This window comes from Stegostoma tigrinum, chromosome 5 (genome assembly GCF_030684315.1).
Source record: "Stegostoma tigrinum isolate sSteTig4 chromosome 5, sSteTig4.hap1, whole genome shotgun sequence".
NCBI lineage: Eukaryota > Metazoa > Chordata > Chondrichthyes > Orectolobiformes > Stegostomatidae > Stegostoma > Stegostoma tigrinum.
The window spans coordinates 74,277,860-74,287,133 of record NC_081358.1 but is presented as its reverse complement, the minus strand read 5'-3'; positions in this window follow the sequence as shown (position 1 = coordinate 74,287,133).

Here is a 9,274-nt window from a genome sequence, read left to right as displayed (position 1 = left end):
CTCTAACTTAATTTTCATTTTCTGCCCCTTGCTTTAAAATGCTAAGAGGCATCTGCGACAAGAAAAAACATATACTTAGCACAATATAACAATCATGTACATATATTTATTGACTCAAGTGGACAATGTGTGTGTCCTCAGTGAGTTTAGCTGCAGTGTTTCTCATTTCTCCTTATGCAGTGTGTGATGTCTAACAACGAAGTTGCAATCTCTTTGAGAGCATTTTGTAGTGCAAGGAAAATATATCTTGGCTGATTGCAGTGTTCATTGATGCCCTACTGGGGTCCTAATGGACTTAGATCTCCCTAGCTAAAGCATTTTGAGGGTCTTACATACCTACAGCGTAACTTCTGCATCCTTATACTCCAGTCTTCTAGATATAAAGGCTAGCATTCCATTAGCTTTCTTGATTATTTTCTGCACCTGTTTGTGACTTTTTAAAGATGTATGCTCCTGAACTCCAAAGTCTCTTTGGACATCCACTATTTTTAAGTTTATAACATCTGGAGAGTACCCTGATCTATTTGTTCTCGGTCAAAAATGGACAGGTTCACACTTCTATACATTGAACTCCAAATGCCAGTTTTGGCCATTCATTTAGCCCATCAAAATATCTTTGTAAATTTATGTTATCATCTACACTGTCTGTAATGCTATCTAACTTTGTGTCATCAGCAAATTTGGGTATATGATCCTCTATGCCACTATGCAAGTTATTAATGGATAATGTGAATAATTGAGGCCTTAAAGGATCTTTGTGAGACATCACTGGTCACATCCTGCCAATTTGACAACTCTCCGACTTCCTTACTTTCTGTCACCTGCCAATCAACCAATTCCTCAGCTATATCTGAGATTTGCGCTCAGTTCTGTGGCCTTCTACCTTAATTAACAATCTTTTATGTAGAATGTTATTAAATCCCTTCTGGAAGACCATATAAACAACTTCCATAGATATTTCCCTGACCACTGCCCTATATACCTTTTCAAAAAATTCGAAGAGGTTTGTCAGGCACTACTTACCTGGTATGAATCCATGCTGGTTTTCCCTGATTAACTGAAAATTTTCACAGTGTTCAGTTACCCCAGTCTTGATTATCAATTCCAACAACTTTCCCACCACTGAGGTTAGGCAAACTAGCCTGTAATTCCCTGGTTTTTTTCTTTCATCCTTCTTAAAGAGCAGCATGACATAATCCCTTAGCTGGTGAGTGCTTTGTGCATTTTCCATTTATATACCAGCACCGTATTAGTTGCAGAGTCAGAGAGTCACCCAGCAGGAAGCATACCCTTCAGTCTAACTCGTCCATGCTAAATATAAACTCAAACTGAACTAGTCCCACCTGCCTGCTCCTGGCCCATAACCCTGCAAACCTTTCCTATTCACGTATTTATCCAAATGTCTTTTAAGTGTTGAAGCTGTGCTCACATCTACCACTTCCTCAAGAAGTTCATTCCACACATGAACCACCCTCTGTGTCAAAAAAATTGCCTGTCATATCTTTTTTAAATCTCTCTCCTCTCACCTTAAAAATGTATCCCTAGTCTTGGAATCCTCTATCCTTGGGAAAAGACACCTACCGTTAACCCTATCTACACCCCTCGTGATTTTATAAACTTCTATAAGGTCACTTCTGAACCTCCTACACATCAGTGAAAAAAAATCCCAGCCTTTCCAGCCTTGCTTTATAACTCAAACCTTCCATACCCAGCAATGTCCTGGTAAATCTCTTCTGAATTGATTCCAGCTTAATAATATCCTTCCTATAGCTGGACAACCAAAACTGGGCTCCTTATTCCAGAAGAGGCCCCACCAATGACATGTACAACTTCAACGTAACTTTCCATCTCCTACGCTCAAACGACTGTACAACAAAGGCAAGTGTGCTAAACACATTTTTAACCATTCTGTCTATATATTGTGCAAACTTCGAAGAATTATGTACCTGAATCCCTAGGTCCCTTTGCTCTACAACTCTATCCATTGATTAATGTTGCCAGTTTTCAACCATCTTCTATTCTGAGTGCTCAGGGATGAGGGAGGGGAGAAATGTTAGTTCTACAAGTTAATCATTTGCAGCGCCTGAATGGCCTTATTTTTACGAACGAAATAATAACCAGTTTAGGCAACTTTTCAGGCATCTCAAGTGTCAAAAATGATGCTTGCAGACTGACTTTAGTCGAATAGTCATCACTGATTCCTTGGGAAATTAGTAAATAACTAGACCTTAACCCCTTTCAAAAAGAAAATCCAAAGAATAGAAATCTAGTCAATTTTTAGTTTAAAATCAAATATGATTATTCATCATATAACAACAACTTATTTCATAATCCAATGTCAAAAATAAAGCCTAGTTTCAAAATATTAATTTATTGCCTGAAATTAATTAATCTCTGTTCTTCAGCATTACTATGATAATTATTTTGTAGATGTTAATATTCACAGTGGTAAGTTTGCTGAATTCATTTCTTTATTAGTACCGTCATGCTACATTTGTGTGTTGCATCGTGTTAATATTCAGGGACATGCCAGTGAAACTGAAACAAATTTGGACTTCAGTGAAAAATGGTAAATGATTAACTTGCAAATAAAAAGCCTGTGATGATTAAAATAAAACAAACAAAAAGGAGCATTGAAAGACTGAAGTAGGACAGACACATGCTAATGATATCAACTTTGCATTCCATATGGCACAAATACATTTATTGGTATTTGTGACTGGTGGTTGTAACTGTGAAATATCAGCTATTCCATAGCTAATTGATTTGCCAAAGTTATTCCAAACTACACATTCATCTTGTTTCTGAGAATAATGGGGAAGACATTGAAGTGCATTGTGCTTGTTTAGTATGCATTAAGCTCGGCCAGTATGCACTGCGTATCTCATAGTGAAGAGAACAATATTCTGGTCCTGTCAATTGATTTTCCCAGACTGTTGAGTGAAATAGGTCAGTTTGATTACCTTATTCTAGCTGTTATGGAGAGGTGAAATGTCAGCTTCTCTTTTCCAGTTGTGCCTTGTTTTGGGTTATATAGGAAAACAAAAGTTCACCAATCTAACAATGTTACACAACTGTGGTAGAGCTCCTGTAGTTTGGAAGGTGCTTACTCATATTTCTGATAGCTTGTTTTCATTCCAAAACTGTTAAACAGAAAAGCTACACTGAGGCACACCTATAGCTGTCACTGGTCTTCCTAATTAAGATCCTTTACAGCTCTGCTTACATAGTTTTGAAGTATGTGAGTTTGCTCACTGAGCTGGAAGGTTAGTTTTCAGATGTTTCATCACCATTCTAGGTAACATCATCAGTGAGCCTCCGATGAAGCGCTGGTGTTATGTCCCACTTTCTATTTATCTGGTTAGGTTTCCTTGGGTTGGTGATGTCATTTCCTGTTCTTTTTCTCAGAGGATGGTAGATTGGCTCCAAATCAATGTGTTTGTTGATGGAGTTCCGGTTGGAATGCCATGCTTCTAGGAATTCTCGTGCGTGTCTCTGTTTGGCTTGTCCTAGGATGGATGTGTTGTCCCAATCAAAGTAGTGTCCTTCCTCATCTGTAAGTAGGGATACGAGTGATAGTGGGTCATGTCGTTTTGTGGCTAGTTGATGTTCAAGTATCCTGGTGGCAAGCTTTCTGCCTGTTTGTCCAATGTAGTGTTTGTCATAGTTCCTGGTTTGTGAATTTTTGGTAGTCCGTAGAAGCGTGGTGTGTTGGATCCATCTGGTGGATTCACAAACCAGGAGCCCCCCCTCAGACCCATAGTGTCGCTACCTGGAACACCAACCTGCAGATTAGCCAAGGAACTACACCAAAGACTAAAACACCTAGTAGAAGACTCCCGCCACTCCATTCGCTCCACCCAAGAATTCCTGAACACCATCAAAGACACCAAGATAGAAGAGGATGAAATAATGGTCTCCTTTGACGTAACAGCCCTGTTCACATCCATCAACATCAACCTGGCCAAAGAAACACTGACTACACTATTAGAAGAACCAAAGACACATACACCAGACATCACCAACCTCATCAGCAAGGACAACATCATCAAGCTAGTGGACCTATGCCTCACCACCCACTTCACTTTCAATAACAAAACCTACAGGCAAACCAACGGTACACCCATGGGATCTCCGATATCAGGGTTCTTAGCAGAGGCAGTAATGCAGAGACTCGAACAAACAGCTCTGCCAATCATCCAACCCAAACTTTGGGTCCGCTACGTGGATGACAGCTTTGTCATCACTAAACAAAACAAATTAGAGGAAACCTTCAAGACCGTCAATAATACCCTTAGTGGCATAACATTCACAAAAGAGGAGGAAAACAACAACAAACTGCCATTCCTAGATGTCACAGTAGAGCGAACAGTCAATGGGGAACTTCAAACCAACGCCTACAGGAAAACAACACATACGGGCCAAATACTGAACTACAGGAGCAACCATCCCAACACCTACAAATGAAGCTGCATTAGAACATTATTCCAACGAGCCACCACACACTGCAGCACAAAAGAACTACGCAGAGCAGAAGAACATCACCTATACAGCGAATGGGTACCCTATGAACACAGTCCGCTGATTTCTCAGCAACAAACCCAAACAAACAGACAAAACGGGCCCAGAAACCATAACCACTCTCCCCTACATCAAAGACATTTCCGAAATGACTGCCAGACTACTCGGACCTCTTGGCATCAGGGTAGCCCACAAACCCACCAACACACTAAAACAACAGTTAATGAACTTAAAAGACCCTATACAGACAACAAACAAAACGAACGTCATCTACAAAACACCTTGCAAGAACTGTGACAAACACTACATTGGACAAACTGGCAGAAAGCTAGCCACCAGGATACATGAACATCAACTAGCCACAAAACGACATGACCCACTATCACTCGTATCCCTACATACAGATGAGGAAGGACACCACTTTGATTGGGACAACACATCCATCCTTGGACAAGCCAAACAGAGACATGCACGAGAATTCCTAGAAGCAAGGCATTCCAACCGGAACTCCATCAACAAACACATTGATTTGGAGCCAATCTACCACCCCCTGAAAAAAAGAACAGGAAATGACATCACCAACCCAAGGAAACCTAACCAAATAAATAGAAAGCGGGACATAACACCAGCGCTTCATCGGAGGCTCACTGATGATGTTACCTAGAATGGTGACGAAACGTCTGAAAACTAACCTTCCAGCTCAGCGAGTAAACTCATATCCAGAACCTCAACCTGAGCTACAAATCTTCTCTAAACTCGCTAGTTTTGAAGAATTTTTCATGGAAAAGAACAACAAAAAAGGAAATGTATAAACTGCTGCCATATATAGGCCACTTACTGCACTTAACAAGAGAGAAGATGTAATATGGTATGGCATTTAAGGCTGAGTCTTGGGAAAGTCTTTGTCGCAGCAGTTTAACATATCAGATTATCTGAGTTATTTGAGTGGCTAAAATGCAAAAAGGGCAAGTTAAGGGCAGCGTGTGAGGGAAAGTGGACTTCTTGGTCACAAGAGACAAAAGGAAGAAAAGGGGTCAGAACTTTAGAGTGGTAGTGTAGTTTTGGCCATGTGATGAATTTGGCAGGGCTATTATACATAAAGATTTTGGAGTTCTAATATAGCAAAACCGAAATGGTGGAGTAATGTAGAAGACAGTTTACAACTTCAAGTTTACTTTAGTTTGCTGGTGGTTATGTAAATGTTTATAATCTTGAGAATCCGACTGCAAAAATTTTAGCTATGATTAACCAGCCACTACAATGCAGGTGATTGATTAAAACTGTATTCAGGCATTTCACATTTTGGTGGTATCTACCACCATTTTAACAATGGAGCTCACAGAGCGTCGGGACCACACCCTGCGGCCATGATTTAAGTGTTAATGGCAAAGAGATCGTGGCCAAGTTTAGGTGTAAAGTTTAAGAAATGCTGCTTTGAATTCCACAAGGAAAGCTTTGGCATCCTCTGCCACATTTACTTTCTCCTCCTTCCGACTGCAATGTCCCCTCAATCCATTCTCAGCATTTTTCTTAGTGCCAGGAACATCCACTGGGGTTCCTCACATCATCCTCCCACATTGCAAAATCAAAATCCTACTTACTTCCAATTTAAGCTTTTACCATTTATACCTTTAAACCTGCAACAATTTACCTGAATCAAATTATCTGTGGCTAGCTAGTTAACAGTTTTCCAAAAGTATTCAACCAGACACATTCCACTTCCCTCATGGCCTTCCTTTTTAACATTTACTACTGCTCAGCTACTGAACTGATGCACAAAAGGAAAATTGCAACATTGAAAAGAAATTCTTGACAATTAATTATCAAGCATTGGGCACATCAGTAAAAATGGCAATAAATCATATTTGTATATTGTTTTGTAATTAGATTTTGATGAAAATGTACCTTGCATATGCTGTATATATATAATTCGCTAGAGTTTGTAATGATTGGGCAGAATTATAACTATCTGGCCTGCAATGCATCCAGAACCTTAGATCCTCACTATACCTGTGTGCATCTTTGCTGTTTCATTCTCTGGAGGGAGTGCAGCAGCCATTGGATATTCCTGTTCTTGTTTGGCTTGCTGAAGCTTTTGTTTTCACTACATTATTCTCCTGTTAATCCTCTGTCAAAACAAGTCCACGTGAACGGAGGGCATGGCTTTTGACATTTTAACTCCATTGGCAAATAAAGTATGGGGAAAGTACAGCATCATTGAAGAGTTGCCTGAGGCCTTATAGCCATAATAATCAAACTGCTTGTTGAGCCCTCACACAACATGGCACTAAGACATAGATACTGAAAGTGCCTCTTTCAGGGCCTCAAAGTGAATATTACAATATTGGTTCCAATGAAAGAAGAAAATATATTTTTCTTCTCACTTTCCACGTTGTTCCAACCATTTTTGCAAGCTTATTGAGTAGTTGCCTTTTGATCATAATGATGAAGTTCCAATTTTGGTTTTGCATAGATAACTACCAGACTCCTCCTGTGAGCCACAAATGTCCCCTTGTTCTTCAAATTCCTTTCTGTGTTGCTGTCCCTTTGGCACTGATGACCCTTCAGCCTCACCCCAATTTGACGGAGTCCCTTTACATCACAGTCAATGTGCCCACTTTACGTCCAAAGCCTGTGAGTCTGGAGGTTCCTGTGCCTTTGCTGATCCTCCCTGGATAAAGGTCAGAGTGACTGTGATCACCTTGAAATTTCTTTGAAGGTTTTTGGTCCCCTTCCATTAATTACGAGGTAAATGCCTCTATCACTTTCATCCTCAGTGATCAGTGCAAGAAAGCCCATGCCCAGACTTCATCTGTAGGCTACCACCTGATAAGCCTACTGGCTATCAGTGACCAAATCCTCTGACTGACTGTATGCCCACCCCAAAACTGACTAGGTAGTGCACTGCCAGACTGTCTCGCAACGGCAATTCAAGTCACCAACTTGTAATCCCCAGACTGCTAGCATTGACCTTGAGGACCGACTATAGCCCAGACACTAGCTGCAAAGAGACAATGGGAACTGCAGATGCTGGAGAATCCAAGATAACAATGTGTGAAGCTGGATGAACACAGCAGGCCAAGCAGCATCTCAGGAGCACTAACTGCAAAGTCAGGGATCTCTGGACTCACACAAAGCCAAGTGCCTGAATGATTTCTGCCATCCCCCTTGATTGACAGTGGAAGTACCCCCTTACTAATGAGTGTCAATCTCATCCTACTAAGCAGTCGGTTCCTTCGACTTTTGCACAATATTATTTAATTCAAGCACATGCATTGTGTTTACCATGTACCCTTCTGGCATATACTGCAGCTCTGTTGTAACCCTGTGCCATACAGTGGCTTGGTTGCCCCCTCACTGACTGATACATTTACCAGTCAATGCTCTCCACTACTGCAAGCTGCCTGCCTCTACCTCTGTGCTAAGAGCAAGCTTAACTGCAGAGGTTGCCTACTCCAAACTCTGAAAAAACAAGCTAAGACACAAAGGCTGCCCTGATCTAAAACCACTTTAAAGATACTGTATGGTAAAAGCCAGCAGTGGTATATTATACTGTTGTCTTTGAATCCTGTGCTGTTTGTAGTGTACATTAATGATCTAGACTCCCTACCTCCCCACCTATACTCTCCTCTCCACCTGTCATCTTCAGTCTGGCTCCCCCTCTCTCCCTATTTATTCCAGTTCCCTCTCCCCATCCCCCTCTCTGATGAAGGTTCTCGGCCCGAAACGTCAGCTTTTATGCTCCTGAGAAGCTGCTTGGCCTGCTGTGTTCGTCCAGTCACACTTTGTTATACTGCAGCCTAAAGCTTTCCTCCTTGCTGTTTACCACACAACCAGTTTTTATGCCATTTATGAACTTACTGATCACAAGTCTTAGGTCAGGAGGATAGGTCAGTCCAGGAAGGACGGACAGGTCAAGGAGGCGGGATGAGGTTGGTAGATGGGAAATGGAGGTGCGGCTTGAGGTGGGGATAGGTGAGAGGAAGAACAGGTTAGGGAGGCAGGGACGAGCTGGGCTGGTTTTGGGATGCATTGGGGAAAGGGGAGATTTTGAAGCTTGTGAAGTCCACATTGATACCCTCTGCTCCCTCCGCTCCAACCCCAACCTCACCATCAAACCCGCAGACAAGGGTGGCGCAGTGGTAGTATGGCGCACTGACTTCTACATCGCCGAGGCCAACCGCCAACTCTCCGACACCTCCTCCTACCGCCCCCTTCATCATGACCCCACCCCCGAGCACCAAACCATCATTTCCAATACCATCCATGACCTTACCACCTCAGGTGACCTCCCACCCACAGCCTCCAACCTGATTGTTTCCCAACCCTGCACACCCCGCTTCTATTTCCTTCCCAAAATCCACATACCGGCCTGCCCTGGTCGACCCATTGTCTCAGCCTTTTCCTGCCCCACTGAACTCATCTCCACCTATCTGGGCTCCATTTTCTCCCCCTTGGTCCAGGAACTCCCCACCTACATCTGTGACTCCACCCATGCCCTCCACCTCCTCCAGAACTTCCAAATCCCAGGCCCCCAACACCTAATTTTCACCATGGACGTCCAGTCCCTATACACCTGCATTCCCCATGCAGATGGCCTCAAGGCCCTCCGCTTCTTCCTGTCCAGCCGGCCCGACCATTCCCCCTCCACCGACACCCTCATCTGCCTAGCTGAACTCGTTCTCACCCTCAATAACTTCTCTTTCGATTCCTCCCACTTCCTACAGACAAAGCGGGTGGCCATGGGTACCCG